The following is an 18,632-nucleotide window of genomic DNA, read 5'->3' as shown; positions in this document are numbered from 1 at the left end:
ACCTAGTTATTGCACTTCAATTAAAGTTTACTTGACTGGATTGAAATGGTGCTAATTCCAAGGTTTCCTTCAGTGAAAGAGGATGGCCTTTTATTCCCAATTAAATCTGACAAAAATAAGCAAACGCAACATTACACACATAGGGATGAATCTTAAATGCCGTCGCTAAGTTTTAATATGTCAGATTTTTTGTTCGTGTTGTGCTATGGAGTTGAATGTGTTTTCTCACCATTTCTTAACAAGCCCATCTAATTAACTGCTACCCCATCACTATGAAGTCTGTCACATCTGATTTCAGTCCTACCTTACCATTCAGCCTTTCTGGAAGAACTCACCACTTAGTGGATATCTGGAAAGCATCAGCATCCTGTGAGCACACATCTTTAAAAGACTGTTGCAGCCAGACAAACAGTATCAGTCCAGACATGCCCCGCACAGTACCTGACATTTTCCCCCAAAGTGGCAGACAGGAGAAATTCATCGCCCTGCTTTGCAGATGGGGACTTGGAGAATATGTTGATCAGGGAGGTACAGAGGCAGGAATCTCTCCTATCCCAAAAACAGCAGTGGAGTTCAGAATGCCAAACAATGACAGCCGTGTCTGAGGTGGGTTAAAGCTGGCTTAGAGAAATGGTAGCCCTGTAGGAAGGCAGTCAGATTTTTCCAATGCGCTAAGGTAAGTGCCAAAATCTTGTTCATTCATTCCTTACATTCATTCTGTCTCTGCTGTCATACCCATCTCCCTTAAGATGCTCTACAATTGTAGAGCTCAAGCTCTACAATCCCATGATTGCCTGCAATATCTTCCCTTGCTCGCTGTTGCCCACCCCAACACCGACACCACTCAACCTGCATGCCCTGTGAGCTTCCGAATCACTCGCTCAGAACACCTTCCTATGTGGACCAACGGTAATAGCTGTGCCACTCATTTTCACTTCCCATAATATCTGCCTCTCTCTCATTCCAGGAGAAGAACAGTCCCCAATGGTGCAGCAAGAGACAGCAATGTGACATTCAGTTCTCCCTCATTAAGGAGGGAGTCCCTATTCTCACTGCCCTGAATGGCATATCTTAATCCCTGGGCTAGTATCGGAGGTTGTTCCCGACTTACAATGGTGGGACTTTCAAAGCAAACACTATCCTTCTTGGCTTGACAGAGGACTGTTGGAAACTGTGATGAGCTTCCTGATTTTGAGTGTGTGCTAAATAACAAATAATGACAGAAATAATATGAGTCTTGCATCTCTGGCTGAGGGGCGAAGTGCAGAATGGCAAAGCAGGGTACTATGAACATCCAAGTATGCTCAAATTGAGTGAATGCTATGAAAGGAAGTAATGAGCCTAGAGATGCACCCTGGTTCAGCACATAAGCTGGGTCCATGGACTTGAGTGCAAACACTTGCTGAAACATTTCAATGATAATTGCTGGTGCTTCCTGAATGCAGCTTTGAGATGCACAGATGCCCTTTAAGAGGACTGCAGATGTGCCATAAGTAGTTTTAGTGGCTGCAACAGGGTGGATGTCAGTGTCCACAGACATAAAGCCTGTGGTTGTTGCCTGTCGAGTGTGGTGCCCTGACATGTTGGTACCTGATGTCAGGCATGAAGATTCTTTGGGGTAAGCAGTGAGTTGAAGTCACCAGGTACCTGCTCTGCTTTCCATGTCGAGCTTTCTCAATTAGATGGGAGAGGGGAGCTAGGTGGTAATCAGCAGGAAGTTTTGTGCCCATTTTTGACCACGAGACTTCATTGGCTTCAGAGTCAATACTAAGGAAGCTCCTTACTGACTATATAGCACTGGTGGGGTCTCTCTTATTGGAGGGACACATGATGAGGGTGTCAGTGACATTGTCTGTAAGATATGGTTCTATGAGAATGATATGTCAAGTTCTTGCTTGACTAGTTTGTGAGACGGCTCTTCCAATTTTTGTCACAAATCCCCAAATATTAGTAAGGAGGATGATACAGGGTCAGTGGGACTCTATGGTCAATAATCAGTATTTTAGTCCATCCAGTTTGTGACTTGCTAGGCTGTTTCTGAGTGCAGTTAAGATTTAACTATATTACTTGGCCTGGAATCACATTTAGGTAAAAGTGGTAAGCATCCTTGAGTGAACTAGTAGTAAATTCAAGATTTATTAATTAAATACAAATATCATCATGGCTATGATGGGATTTGAAACCATAAACACAAACCATGCATCTTTGGATTACTTCATCACTGATATCGCTGCAATTTACTGCCTCCCTGTGTAGGGTATTGGGAAAAATAAGCTTGATCAACCAAATATCATGTCATTACTAATGTTTTTATAGCATATTTAATTCAAATATTAAGTTATGTACACTATCAAAAGCAGCAGCATTTATCAATTCACACAAAATACAGAGAACAATACAAGACAGGTTGAGGGATCCAGGAGGTTGTGCTAAAGGAGACTCAGCATTTGAACTTGTCTAACAGGTTTGAGATTCCTGCTCTTTGTGAGGATGAGAGCAGGGGTTGCAGGAAGGATGAGCAAACTGACTGCAACACCATGATATAAGGAACCATCCAAGAGGTGGGTGAAAAGAAAAACATAGTTTCGATCAGGGATAGTATTGTCCAGAGAATGGATACCATTCTCTGTGGCCAAGATTGAGCATCCTGAAGGCTTTGTTGCCTGTCTGGTGTCTGGATTTAAGATATGTCATCTGGGCTGCAGACAAATTTGGAGTGGTCCATGTAGGTACCAATTATGTCTGTAGAAAGAGTAAAGAGCTTCTGCTGAGGGAATATGAGCAGCTAGGGACTAAATTAAAATGTAGAACCAAAAAATGTAATAAGCTCCAGAGTACTAACTGAGCCATGAGCTAATTGGCACAGGGTCAAGGTTAAAGAGGTCAACACGTGGCTCAAAGATTCAGTGTGGGAGAAATGTGCTCAAATTCATGGGACTTTGGCACCAGTCACGGGAATGGAGGGAGCTATTCTGATGGGATGGGCTCTACCTGAATCATACTGGGCCCAAAGTCCTGGCGAATCAAATAACTAGGGCCTCAGTTAAACTAAATAGTGGTAGGATTGCAGGGTATCAATTGATAGGGTTGATTGCTTCCAGAAAATAAAAGGAAGGACCAGAATGTGTGAATATTGTGTTGTACCAAGGAGCTGTAAAAATGTAGGGAAAATTGAAAATGAAAGCGACTTAAAGGCTTTATATTTTAATGCATGAAGTACATGGAAGAAGGTAGATGAACTGATGGTGCAAATTGAGGGAAATAACCTAGTGGTATATCACTAAGCTGTTAATCCAGAGACAATTAAGAACCTAATGATGGCCACGAATTCGTTGTTTATTATCAGGAAAAACCTGTCTGGTTCATTAATGTCCTTTAGGGAATGAAATTGCTATTCTAATATGGTCTGGCCTACGTGTGACTCCAGAAACACAGCAGTGGTTGATTCTTTACTGCCCTCTGGGCAATTATGGATGGGCAATAACTTCTAGCCTAGACAGTGACCCCTTATCCCTCAATAATAAAAAAATCTTACAGCCATTGTAGTAAGAAATGAAATAAGGACAGCTGTGAGAGATGTTCAAGGCTCAGATGGTGTGGAGCCCATCTAAGCTGAGGTAGAGAACAACAGGAAAGAAGTTGGTAAGCGTTGTGTATAAACACCAAAACAGTAGCCACACTGTTAGAAAGGCTGTAAATCAACAAATAATAGGAACATGTGAGAAGAATAGAGCAATAATTATGGGTGACTTTAACCTTCATGTTCATTAATCAAATTTCAAAGGGTAGTTACAACAACAAATTCATGGAGTGCATTAAGAATAGTTTCCGAGAGCAATATGTCATTGAGCCAACTAGGGAGCAGGGTCTCATGGATCTGGTCATGGGTAATGAGGCGGGTTAACAAATGACATCTGGGTAAAAAGATCCCGTAGGAGGTAATGATCATTACATAGTATAATTTAATATTCAGTTCAAGAGTGAGAAACTTGGGCTGAAAACAATTGTGTTTCACTTGAGTAAAGTGAATCACAATAAAATGAGGTTAGAATTAGCCTAAGAGGATAGATTAGCAGGAATGATAGTAAGCAAGCAGTAATAAACATTGAAGGAGGTAATTCGTGACTCTCAGCAAAAGTACATCCCATTAAGGAGGTAAGATTCTAAGAGAGGGATAAATCAATTATGGCTAGCCCAGGAAGTTAAGGATTATGTTAAATTTAAAGAAAAAGCAGAGAAAGAGGCCAAGGTCAATGATAGCCTGGAAAACTGGGTTAGATCCAGAATCCAGCAAAGGAAGGCTAAAAAAAAGATATAGGAAATAAACTACAAATCAAACTAATGAGGAATATAAAACAAAAACAGATAATAAGAGTGGCTAGAAGTGAACCAGTGTGGTGTTTTCCTTCCAGAAGACATTCAACAAGGTGCCTTACAAAAGGTTATGTCATAAAATAAGAGCTTCTAGTAATGGAAGTAGTATATTGGCATGGATGCAAAATTAGCTCACGGTCAGGAAACAACAAGTGGGAGCAAGAGGTTCTTTTTCAAGTTCACGAGTTGCGACTGGTGGGGTTCCAGAGGGATCAGTGCTGGAAGCTCAACTGTTTACAACAAATTAATGACTTGGGGGAGGGAAGTGAACATATTGTAGTCAAAATTGCAGACAACACTGGAATCGACGGAAAGGCAGGCTGTGAGAGTGAGATGTTAATGTGATAACATCCCATTGATTTCTACGCTTCAATAAATTAAGGTCTTTTATCTGCATTTGATTCCTATGCAGAGACTTTAATTTATAGAAGGGTCTAGGCCCGAAACGTCAGTTTTTGTGCTCCTGAGATGCTGCTTGGCCTGCTGTGTTCATCCAGCCTCACATTTTATTATCTTATCTACCTACACATAGGTATGCAGGCACTGCCCTGAATCTTCCTGCCCAGCTAGGAATTCAGGGTAAAGCTTTTGTAACTCCTTATCTTCTCACACATCGGTATGCAGACACTGTCTTAAGCTTCCTGACTAAAATAAAATTAGAATCAAACTGTTTCAAATAGGGTTAGGTGGGGAAAATTTGTAAAGGTGTGAAACCTCTAAAGCATGTAACTTCTGTCGCTGACAAAGGGGCCAGGGCACTGACTTTGTTCTAGCCAGACACACTGGCAAATTGAAATCAGAATCTGTCCCGGACAACAACTCGAAATCACCTCCTGCCATTAGCAGCTACTTCACTAGCAATCAATACTATACCCTGGTCTTTTATGTTCTTCATGCAATACTTATTTGGTATCCTGTCTTTGTCTGCTGTAGTAATTGTTTCATGAATCATGTCTTTTGTAAATTGTGAAATTGTTTTTTGTATCATGTCTTCTGTAAAGTATAAAAAGCGGGGACTGTCTGCTGCTCGGGGAGAATTACTTGCGAGACTCTACACTCTGTGCCGGGTTGAGTACAGTGATTCTCCACAGCTTGTACTTGCTTGGTAATAAAAGGATTTGTGTTTTTCTAAACAGGTCAGTGTCTTGCTATTGCAGCAAGTCTGAGAGGGTCTCCGAAAAACGAACCTGATAAGAGGGATACAAACATTTTACAGAGAGTTATTGATAGATTAGCTAAATGGGCAAGAAGTTGGCAAATAGAGTATGATGTAGGAAAATGCAAAGTTGTACATCTTGCAAGGGAGACCTAAAGGACAGAATATTATTTAAATAGAGAATACCAGTGAAGTGGCGCAACACAAGGCCCTTGGGGATGTTCACAAAACATTAAAGGCTAGTAGGGATCAGGAAGGCTAATGGAATGTCATTATATTTCAAGGGGCGTTGGCATTTAAGAGTAGGGAAGTCTTACTGTAACTATACAAGGTACAGGTGAGACCCAACTGGAGTACTGTGAGCAGTTTGGGCCCCTTGTTTAAGGAAAGATATAATTTCATTGGAAGCAGTTGACAGAAGGTTCACTGGGATGATTGCTGGTATGAAGGGGTTGTTGTCTGAGCAAAGGTTACTCGGGTTGGGGCTCTACTCACCACAGTTTAGAAGAATGAGAAAGGATCTTATTGACACGTGGGGTTTTTCAGGGAAAGAAAACAAAAGAACTGCAGATGCTGGAAAAATAAAACAAAAAAGAAGTTGCTTGAAAATCTAAGCAGATCTGGCAGTATCTGTGGAGAGAAATCAGAGTTGACATTTTGGGTCCAGTTCTGAAGAAGGGTCACTGGACATAAAGTTTTGTTGTCGGATTTCTGCCATTTTCTCAAATTGGTGAATTTTATCTCAATTTTTATTGTGCCTACTTTGATTTTCATCTGCAACCAACCAATCTACAACTGATTAAAAATATTTTCAAAAGATTATTTTGTTATTACAGCATTAGTGAATAGCACAATGGCAGTAGGTGGCTCAGTGGTTAGCATTACTGCCTCTCAGTGCCAGGGACCTGAGTTTGATTTCACCGTTGAGTAACTGTCTGTGTGGAGTTTGCATGTTCTCCCCATGTCTGTGTGGGTTTCTACTGGGCGCTCTGGTTTCCTCCCACAGTCCAAAGACATGCAGATTAGGTGGATTAGACGGTTTAGACATACAAAACTGGTCTGCAGTGTTGCGAGCTACGATTTGCTATGGTAAAATACAGGGATGGCAAGGGTGTGTAGGGCCTGGATGGGATGCGTTTTGGAGGGTGAGTGCAGACTTGATGGCATATGGCCTCTTTCCACGTTGTAGGGATTCTATGATGATTCACCAGATTCAAATAATCTGCACAAGAGACTTTTAAGTAATTTAAATTTAACATATTGTAAAGCTCTCCTATTTTGCAATCAGAATGGCCTATATTTCATAACACGATCTATTCTTTCAGTATAACGAAATGTGAGGCTGGATGAACACAGCAGGCCCAGCAGCATCTCAGGAGCACAAAAGCTGACGTTTCAGGCCTAGACCCTTCATCAGAGAGGGGGATGGGGTGAGGGTTCTGGAATAAATAGGGAGAGAGGGGGAGGCGGACCGAAGGTGGAGAGAAAGGAAGATAGGTGGAGAGGAGAGTATAGATGGGGAGGTAGGGTGGGGATAGGTCAGTCCAGGGAAATCGGACAGGTCAAGGAGGTGGGATGAGGTTAGTAGGTAGGAGATGGAGGTGCGGCTTGGGGTGGGAGGAAGGGATGGGTGAGAGGAAGAACAGGTTAGGGAGGCAGAGACAGGTTGGACTGGTTTTGGGATGCAGTGGGTGGGGAGGAAGAGCTGGGCTGGTTGTGTGGTGCAGTGGGGGGAGGGGACAAACTGGGCTGGTTTTGGGATGCGGTGGGGGAAGGGGAGATTTTGAAGCTGGTGAAGTCCACATTGATACCATTGGGCTGCAGGGTTCCCAAGCGGAATATGAGTTGCTTCTTTCAGTAGTCTGTCCAGTTGGTCAACTTAGACATGTCTGGTCAAACTTGGTTAAGCAATATAGCTTGCAAATAAAAATTGAGACATCTGTGAGTAGGGAAATGGAAGAGTCCCAGTGCAATCTTCAGGCTGTCCAGTAAATGAATGAGTAGACATCCAGCTGACCTCTACGTTGTAGAGGTTGAGTGCCAGCTCTCAGATACTTCCTTCTATCTTCCCCGGACCATGATTCCACCATTGAAGGATGGGCTACTGTATCCACAAAGGTCAGTATCTCATTTCATCTGGTGATCACTCCCTGACTTCCAAGCTCGTAGACCCCAACCCCACACAGCCGGCTTTTACCTCCTTCCCAAATTCCACAAACAGGACAGCCTGAGCAGACATATTGATTCTACCTGCTCCTGCCACACCGTCCTACCTTGTTTTGATTTTTTTGCCCCTTGTTCAGCCCCTTCCGACTTACATCTGTGATTCCTCTGACGCTTTTATGACAGTTTCAAAATTTCCAGTTCACAGGCTCCAGCCACGCCTTATTCACCATGCACATCCATCCCCTTTCCGGATGGTCTCAGGGCTCCATCTTCCTGGAAAAAAAGGCCTGAACCATCCTCAGCCACCAGCATGTTCCTCTTCCTGGCTGAGTGCATCCTTATTTTGAACAACTTCTCCTTTTACTCCTCTCACTATCTTCAGGTTAAAGATGTGGCCATGGATATCCACATGGGCCCCAGTTATGCCTGTCCCTTTGTGGGGTACATGAAACATTCCTTGTTAAAGTTCTGCTTTGGGCTCCACCCATAACTCTTTCTCTGACTCATTGATGACATCATTGGTGCTGTTTTCCTCTCTTGTCCGAGATTGGAAGAGTTTATCGATTTTGCTTCTAATTTTCATACCGCTCTCACATTCAGGTAGTCCATCTCTGACTCCTCCCCTCCCTCCCGTGACATCTCTGTTTCCTTTTCTGGGAATAGGCTAGCTACCAAATGAAGTACATACCCACCAACTCCCACTTGACAGAATATCCTCACACCCTGCTTCCTGTAAGTAGTTCATTCCATTCTCCCAAATTCTCCAACTCTGTTGCAACTGTTCCAAAGATGACAACTTTGACAAGGGGTGCCCTCCAAAATGTCCACCTTCTTCCTTAACTGAGGATTCCTCAGCACTGTGGTTGATAGAGCTCTCATCCAGGTCTGACCAATCAAATGTATTTTGGCTCTCACTCCCTCTCATCTCTCCCACAACAGTGATAGGTTTCCCCCTTGTCCTCAGCTATCATCCCACCAGCGCCCGCATCCATAGGATCATTAGCTACCATTTCTGCCACATCCAGTGGGATGCTACCACCAGACACATGTTCCTCTTCTTTTCTTGGTCAATCTTCTACAGGGACCATTTGCTCCAGGACACTCTGGTCCACTCTTCCTTCACTCTCAACATGTCTCCACAACCTCACAACATCTTCCCCAGCAATCACAGAAGGGGTACCACCTGTTGTTTACTGCCTCCCTCCTCAACATCCAAGGCCCCAGAAACACCTTCCAAGTTAAGCAATGATTTACCTGCACTTTACTCAATCTAGTCTATTGTTTTCACTGCTCACAATGTGGTCTTCTGTGTATTGGGGAGATGAAATGCAGAATGGGTAATCACTTTGCAGAACACATACATTGCATCTGCTTAAATTACCCCAAGCTTTCTGATGCCTGCTACTTCAACACATCACCATGTTCCCTCGCCAACACCTCTGTTTCATGTTTCTACAGTGCTCCAGCGAAGCTCAGTGCTAGCTGTAAGAACAGCATCTCCTGTTCCACTTGTAGACTCTACAGCCTTCAGGACTCAATACTGAATTCAATTATTTTAGGGCCTGACCACTTTCTCACGTGCCAGTACAACAACCCCATATACCAGGCTTCATCATCTCATGGGTTGCTACCACAAACAACTCATTGTCAGCCACAATTAGTCCAGATTGGCAGTTTTCATTCTCCCAGGCTGAACATTACCCATTCCTTTGTTTGCCCAACTGTTTTTCTCTCTCTAGGTTCCATCTGTACCTGTCATTTACTGCTCTCCTCCCCAACCCATCTTCTGTATAAATACCTTTCCTTGCTACAATCAGTTCTGAAGAAGAATCACTGAACCCAAAACATTAACTCTGCTTTCTCTCCACAGATTCTGCCAACCAGTCACACCCATTTTCCATGAAAAAAAATCATTAGCTGAGGCTCCCCAATATTAGCTTTAGGTGGTTGACAATTTCTTTGACTTTGATGTGCTCCATAAAATAATGCAATATTTTTTCTTTATATGTCACATTTTCCAACAATCTCATCTGCGTGTCCTCACTGATGTAAAACATTGCTGTTCAAGGTCTGTCTGTGCCACAACAAGGGCAGAAGAGAATTAATGAAGCATAGCTGTTAAAATTTCTGCTAGCATATCGTTTCCCCTTACATTTCAGATTGGGCACAACGTGTCATCCATTTGAAATTCACCTGTATCCTGTCGTTTTGGAATAAATAGAGCAATTGGAACATAGAGACAAGAAAGCTGCAGATGTTGGAATCCAAGGTAGATAAACAGGAACTGGAAGAACACAGCAGGCCAGTCAGCATCTGGAGGAAAGGAGCAGTCAATGTTTTGGTTGTTACCCTTCAATGCTGAAGAAGGGTAATACCCGAAAAGTTGACTCCTCCTTTCCTCCAGATGCTGACTGGCCTGCTGTGTTCGTCCAGTTCCTGTTTGTTGACATACTCAGCTTGGTTGAAATACTGGAGTTTCAAGTCACCCAGCTGCTAATGCCCCTGCATAGCAGCTCATGGTCTAAGTAGTAGGACATTAGCATTGATAGAACATTGGCTGTCTGACAGAAAGCAAAGAGGATCTTTTTCAGGTTGTCAAGATGTAACAAATTGTGTGCGAGAGGGACTGGTGCTGGGACTTCAACTATTTACAGTTTATACAAATCACTTGCGTGAAGGTAAAGATGACATGGTTGCCAAATCTGCTGATGACACAGAAATAGATGAATGGGGGAAGGTCATGAGGCTACAAAATGATATAGATTGGTTAAATGAATACACAAAAATCTGGCAAATGGATTATAGTCTGGGAAAATGTGAAATTGTCTATTTTGGCAGGAAGAGCAGAAAGGAGACATTTTATGTACATGGTGAAATATTGTAGAGCTCTGAGATGGAAAGAAATTTAGGTACCCTAGTGATTGAATCACAAAATATCAGTACATAGATTGAACAAAAATCAAAGAACAGTGCAGCACAGGCACAGGTCCTTTGGTCCTCTGAAACTCCACCAGCACATGACACCTTTCTAAACTAAAAACCTTTTCCCTCTATTCCCTGCCTATTCATAGATCTGTCAAAATGCTTCTTAAATCTTACTATTGTATCCACATCCACCACTTCCTCTGGCAGTGAATTTCAGGCACTTTGTGTAAAAATCTAGCATCTCACACCCCATTTAAATGTACCCCCTTTTAATTTAAACCTACTTCGCCTTAGTAATTGACATTTCTTCCCTGGGAAGAACATTTAACACTTCATGCTATCCATGCATCTCATAATTTTGGGAATCTGTATCAGGTTGTCCTTCATCCTTCAATGTTCAAGTTTGTTCAATCTCTCCTCAGAGATAATACCTGGTAAATCATTTCTGTACCATCTCTAACACCTTCACATCGTCTGGTAATGTGGCGACCAGAAATATACACAAATTTCAAATGCGTTCTAACTGATGTTCTATACAGCTGCAACATGACATCAAAATGTGAGGCTGGATGAACACAGCGGGCCAAGCAGCATCTCAGGAGCACAAAAGCTGACGTTTCGGGCCTAGACCCTTCATCAGAGAGGGGGATGGGGTGAGGGTTCTGGAATAAATAGGGAGAGAGGGGGAGGCGGACTGAAGATGGAGAGAATAGAAGATAGGTGGAGAGAGTATAGGTGGGGAGGTAGGGAGGGGATAGGTCAGTCCAGGGAAGACGGACAGGTCAAGGAGGTGGGATGAGGTTAGCAGTTTCAAGGCCTACCTCCCCACCTATACTCTCTCCACCTATCTTCTTTTCTCTCCATCTTCGGTCCGCCTCCCCCTCTCTCCCTATTTATTCCAGAACCCTCACCCCATCCCCCTCTCTGATGAAGGGTCTAGGCCCGAAACGTCAGCTTTTGTGCTCCTGAGATGCTGCTTGGCCTGCTGTGTTCATCCAGCCTCACATTTTGTTGTCTTGGATTCTCCAGCTCTGCAGTTCCCATTATCTCTGCAACATGACCTGCCAATTTTTGTACTCTCTGCCCTGACTGATAAAAGCAAGTATGCCATATGCATTCTTGACCACTTTGACCACATGTGTGCGACTTTCAGGGAACTGTGGGTCTGTACGCCTAGATCCTTCTGTATGTTGAAGCTACTAAGGGTTCTGTCATTTATTCTATACTTAGCCCTCTGCAGGAGATCTTCCAAAATGCATCACCTTGCATTTGTTTAGCTTAAACTCTATCTGTCACTTTTCTACCCAAGTCTCCAGCCTATCTATATCTTGCTGTATCCTCTGGCAATCATCCTCACTATCTGCAATCTTTCTGTCATTCACAAACTTACTTAATCAGATAACCTACATTCTCTTCGAAATTATTTCTATATATTACAAATAACAGGGAGCCCAGCAATTAACATTGTGGAACATCACTAGTCACAGATCTCCAGTCAGAAAAATATCCTTCTACCACTACTGGGGTTAAAATAGTATCAGAGATAATGGGAACTGCAGATGCTGGAGATTCCAAGATAATAAAATGTGAGGCTGGATGAACACAGCAGGCCAAGCAGCATCTCAGGAGCACAAAAGCTGACGTTTCGGGCCTAGACCCTTCATCAGAGAGGGGGATGGGGGGAGGGAACTGGAATAAATAGGGAGAGAGGGGGAGGCGGACCGAAGATGGAGAGCAAAGAAGATAGGTGGAGAGGGTGTAGGTGGGGAGGTAGGGAGGGGATAGGTCAGTCCAGGGAAGACGGACAGGTCAAGGAGGTGGGATGAGATTAGTAGGTAGCTGGGGGTGCGGCTTGGGGTGGGAGGAAGGGATGGGTGAGAGGAAGAACCGGTTAGGGAGGCAGAGACAGGTTGGACTGGTTTTGGGATGCAGTGGGTGGGGGGGAAGAGCTGGGCTGGTTGTGTGGTGCAGTGGGGGGAGGGGATGAACTGGGCTGGTTTAGGGATGCAGTGGGGGAAGGGGAGATTTTGAAACTGGTGAAGTCCACATTGATACCATATGGCTGCAGGGTTCCCAGGCGGAATATGAGTTGCTGTTCCTGCAACCTTCGGGTGGCATCATTGTGGCAGTGCAGGAGGCCCATGATGGACATGTCACCAAGAGAATGGGAGGGGGAGTGGAAATGGTTTGCGACTGGGAGGTGCAGTTGTTTGTTGCGAACTGAGCGGAGGTGTTCTGCAAAGCGGTCCCCAAGCCTCCGCTTGGTTTCCCCAATGTAGAGAAAGCCGCACCGGGTACAGTGGATGGGGAAACCAAGCGGAGGCTTGGGGACCGCTTTGCAGAACACCTCCGCTCAGTTCGCAACAAACAACTGCACCTCCCAGTCGCAAACCATTTCCACTCCCCCTCCCATTCTCTTGATGACATGTCCATCATGGGCCTCCTGCACTGCCACAATGATGCCACCCGAAGGTTGCAGGAACAGCAACTCATATTCCGCCTGGGAACCCTGCAGCCATATGGTATCAATGTGGACTTCACCAGTTTCAAAATCTCCCCTTCCCCCACTGCATCCCTAAACCAGCCCAGTTCATCCCCTCCCCCCACTGCACCACACAACCAGCCCAGCTCTTCCCCCCCCACCCACTGCATCCCAAAACCAGTCCAACCTGTCTCTGCCTCCCTAACCGGTTCTTCCTCTCACCCATCCCTTCCTCCCACCCCAAGCCGCACCCCCAGCTACCTACTAATCTCATCCCACCTCCTTGACCTGTCCGTCTTCCCTGGACTGACCTATCCCCTCCCTACCTCCCCACCTACACCCTCTCCACCTATCTTCTTTGCTCTCCATCTTCGGTCCGCCTCCCCCTCTCTCCCTATTTATTCCAGTTCCCTCCCCCCATCCCCCTCTCTGATGAAGGGTCTAGGCCCGAAACGTCAGCTTTTGTGCTCCTGAGATGCTGCTTGGCCTGCTGTGTTCATCCAGCCTCACATTTTATTATCTTCTACCACTACTCTCAGGTTATCTATGATTAAGCTAGTTTCATATCCATCTTACCAGCTCACTGCGAATCCCATATGACTTCATGTTTTGTATCAGCCTTCCATGAGGGGCCTTGTCTAAGACATTGCTAAAGTCCATATAGAAATCTATCACCTTGTTGTCATTGATTACATTGTCACTTCCTTAAAAAACTCAAACAAGTTTATGTGATCTTCCCCACACAAAGCCAAGCTGCCAATCACTAGTAACTACATATTTCTCCAAACATGTTGATACAGCAAGTAATCAAGGAAGTTGTTTTAATGTTATAATTTATTATAAGGGGAATTGCCTATGAAAGCAAGGAGTTTACGTTTTAGTTATACAGGGCACTGGTGAGATTTCAGCTGAAACATGTGTACAGTATTAGTCCCCTTATTTAAGAAAAGATGTAAATGCGTTAGAATCAGTTCATAGAAAGGTTACCAGACAACTACCTAGAATGGGCAAATTATGCAGCAAGGTTGTGCAACCTTATCTTGCATATGCTGAGTTTAGATGAGTAAGAGGCAACTTGATTGAAATGTAAAAGATCCTTGGGGGTCTAGAACATTAGTTAGGATGCTTCCTCTTGTTGGAAAATCTAGAACTAGAAGTCACTGTTTTAAAATCAGAGGTCACCATTTAAAATGGTGATGAGGTGATTTTTCTTCTCTCTCTATGTCTCAGAGGATTGAGAATCTTTGGAACATTCCTCCTTATTTATTCACTTCTTCTTGAGATACGGGTGTTGCTAGTAAAGCCATTGTTTATTGCCTGTCTCATTGCCCTTGAAGTAATTAAAGGAGAAACAAATTTCAGGCAAAGCAAGTGTGTGGAACTACACTTTGAAATAGCTGGTGTAGACTTGGGCAAAGGAAGTGAATTGTTCAAAGTGATGAGAATGAACAGGAGAGACTGTTTCAGACATTAGTGAGATCAAAAGTCAGATAAATTCATGCTCACTGTTTTTCTCAGGCCATTGAAATGTTTCTTGTCTTCCACTCCCAAGGTTGATATTTCAGAGCAGATGATTTCAGTCACCCCTACTTAGGCCTGGTGAACATCCATTTCTTCCTTCCATTGGAAGAAGGAGAATCTCATGTGTTCCATTAGATCTATAAGTAGGCATCAGAGAACCTAGGAAATACAGTTTGTAGTGCTAAATGACAGTAATACAAATAAAGTATGCTATATTTTTTCAGAAGGTATATTCTTGCCCTGAGCAGAATACTAAAGACCTGTTGGAAACAGAACCCAGAAAGTGGGTGATCTTTCTATTTCTAACTCTCCAGTTAAATTTAGAAGGACTTGGGAATTAAAATTCCTTAAGCCTGATACTGCCCCTCAGTTTTCTGAATTCTACCCCAGAAATTCCTTTATACTTTCCTCACAAAATTATAGGCCATCTCACTCTGAGAACATTATCTTTTATTAACTTGTATGCTTTTCATTTCCTACCTGATTGTAAATTGAGTTTACAACACACATTTTTAAGATAAATTTCTCAATATTTTCATTCCGATCTATAATATATTAAAAAAAACTTGAGACCGAAAGTTGATTGCCTTAATTAATCATACGCAGAAATCATTTTAAGGTTCTTGAGTAGATTTGTGGCTTGGGTTGTGGATGCTGTGGTTGGTCCGCTGACCGAGCTGGTTTGTTTGTACGCAAACGTTTCATTACCCTATTGGGTAACATCATCAGTGCAGCCTCCGGTGAAGCGCTGTTGTGTTTTCCTGCCTGGTATTTAAACTCTGGCATCTGTTGGATTTGATTACTTCATTTCTGATTTTCCTTTGCAGTGGTGTACCAATAGGATCTAGTTCTATGCGTTTGTCGATGACCTTCTTGGTGGAGAACCAGGCCCGTGCTTCTCTGTTTGGCCTGTCCTAGGATCCTGGTGTATCCCAATCAAACTGGTGGTCCTCCTTATTCGTGTGAATGGAAATGAGTGTGTATTGGTTGTGTCTCTTTGTTGCTAGTTGGTGCTCATGTACTCTCTGGCCAATTTTCTTCCTCTGTCCAATGTAATGTTGGTTGCAGTCTTTGCATGGGATTTGGTACATTATGTTGGTTTTGTCCATAGTTTGTTCTCCACAGAAATCTTTTTATTATTTGAGTTTACATCTCATTACATTTCTATTACTATTAAATTTAATTAATTGGATGAAAATGTTTACCTGCTTTATCGAAAAATTGTATACAATTCAAAAGTACTTCAGTTCAGGTGTTAAAATTTCCATCTGGAAATTGGTATGTTCTCATTGGAATGCATCTGAAGTGAGTACAATATTTCCTGTGTAAGGCATTTCTGCAGCATTAAATTAAATGCAGAATTTCCATTGGGTTACTGTTGAATTAATGTTCTTGATTCTAAGCAAATATTTTGAGAGAACTAAGGCTATATATTTTGTGTTTCAGCTGAAAAGCTTGTGCAAAATATAAACTCTTATATCTTTCCTGCATGTTTGTCTTCTTTAACTGTTATCTTCCCTGTATTTCCATGTTGTGCAATGTGCCAAAATCATGTGATAAACATTGCATGCTGAAGACATGTTGACAGTGAAACTGGCATAGATTTTTCTGTTGATGGGTGCAATAGATTATTCTTTTGTAGCTAGATGATACAGTCTCTCATTTCTTGGCTACCAGTGAAGCTAGCATGTACGGCTACTACATATCTTACAGCTCATTATTTTGGTTTTTGCATCCATGAAAAATTTAAAGTGTTGGTTGGTCCTGGATAGGGCTGCAGAGAGAGCTAAAGTGGGCACTGAGCTCCCAATGCTTGGTTAACCTGCTCCTGTTAATTGCAATCAAGGCAACTTATGATCTATGTGTTCAAAGCTAACTATATTGTTCAATGGCTGGATGAGTCAGCAAGGGGCTAACGTCATAAGCGATTAGCATCACATAAATATAGCCTGCACTACATAAAGCTAGGCTGCAGCACTTAAAATTAATGTGTTTCATGGGTAGAGCAACTTCTGGGAGTTTTAATCGAAGACAATCTGACCTGGGGGAAAGAAAAGAATAACACTATACTGGAGGAAGCAAGTGCTAATTTTTCAATTGCTGCATGGGGGTCTTAGTGAAGGAGTTGGAAGGGAAATGCTAGCAGTGGGAAGGCGAAGACAACCATGAAGATCAATGGTAGGAGTACCTACTTTCAGCGTGAGGATCAATCACCTCACTTGAGTGGTAAATGTCGGTGATGCAATCTTCAAATGTCATCTCTGACTAATAGCACCACCCATTCCAACCACAAGTAGTATCAGCACACTTATCTACCAGTAATCTGTAATAATCCTACTTTAAACATACATTCTTATACTTCACCTCTCCCTTAATACCAACCATCACTGTGAGCCTCACACCAAATCTCTAAACTTAGACACATTATAAACTATTTATCCATGACAATGACTTCAGCCAAATATGTTTTCTGACATTCACTGACAAACTTTTTTTAGATTAGAATAGATTACCTACAGTATGGAAACAGGCCCTTTGGCCCAACAAGTCCACATTGCCCCTTGAAGCATCCCACCCAGACCCAACCCCCGGTAACCTACACACCCCTGAACACTATGGGCAATTTAGCATGGCCGATCCACCTAGCCTGCACACCTTTGGACTGTGGGAGGAAACCAGAGCACCCGGAGGAAACCCACGCAGACACGCAGAGAATGTGCAAACTCCACACAGACAGTCGCCCGAGGTTGGAATTGAAGCCGGGTCCCTGGTGCTGTGAGGCTGCAGTGCTAATCACTGAGCCACCGTGCCACCCCATGGCTTTATTCCCTACTGCATCACAATTCAGATGGAAAATGAATTTAAAAAGTCACTAATACTTGGAAGTCACCATACCATTTGTACTGGACTCCCGAGCCTTCTTGAACCGCTGCAGTTCACCTGCTGTAAGTCAACTGACAATAGGAATGGAATTCCAGCGTTTTGACCCAGTGAGAGTGAAGGAACAGCAATATATTTTCAAGTGAGGATGGTAAGTAGCTTGGAGAGGAACTTGAAGGTGGTGGTATTACTATATATCACCTGCCATTGTCCTTCTAGATGAAAATAGTTATGAGTTTGGAAAGTGCTATCTGATAATTTTTGGTGAATTTCTGCAGTGCAGCTTGTAGATCATATACACTGCTGCTACTGAGCGTCAGTAGAGGGAGTGGATGCTTGTGGATGTAGTGCTAATGAACCGTGCTGCTTTGGCCTGGATGGTGTCAAGGTTCTTGGGCGCTGTTGGGGTTGGACTCATTCAGGCAAGTGGGGATTTTAAAATTTAAAATTTTAGCAGTCCTTTGGGAATCAGGTTCAGGAAAGGAAGGCTAGCGAAATGGTGCAGGTAGACATGTGGTGGAGCGTATTTGTCACCTTCCTATCATAGAATCCCTCCAGTCTGGAAACTGGACATTTAGCCCATCAAGTCCACACCAACCTCCAAAGTGCATCCTACCCCACCTACCAATCCCTGTAATCCTGCATTTTCTATGGCTAATCCAATTTATCTGCACACCTCTGGACACTGTGGGTGATTTAGCATGTCCAGTCCACCTAACTCCAACATCTTTGGACTGTGGGAGGAAACTAGAGCACCGAGAGGAAATCTATGCAGACACAGGGAGAATGTGCAAACTTCATACAGACAGTTACCTGAGGGTGGAGTTAAACCAGGGTCACTGGCACTGTGAGGCAGCTGTGCCAACTACTGAGCCACTATGCCACCAATTACTGTACCACTGTATCACTGTACCATTTTGCCACTGATGGACATAGTGGATGATGAACAATCTGGCGCTACATGAGTAAACTAAGTGACCAATTAAGGACCTCTGCCTACGTCAACTGGCATCTTACCAGGTCTGGTGAACACGCTGGAATATGGCAACACCTATCACTAATTGGTCATCAATCAGTCCCAGGGTGGTGGTTAATGAGATACACTTCCCTTTGGGCATTATTTGTCTC

Source organism: Stegostoma tigrinum, chromosome 6 (assembly GCF_030684315.1).
Source record: "Stegostoma tigrinum isolate sSteTig4 chromosome 6, sSteTig4.hap1, whole genome shotgun sequence".
In the NCBI taxonomy this organism is placed as follows: Eukaryota; Metazoa; Chordata; class Chondrichthyes; order Orectolobiformes; family Stegostomatidae; genus Stegostoma; species Stegostoma tigrinum.
The sequence above is the reverse complement of the archived record's forward strand: the minus strand, read 5'-3'. Positions refer to the sequence as shown.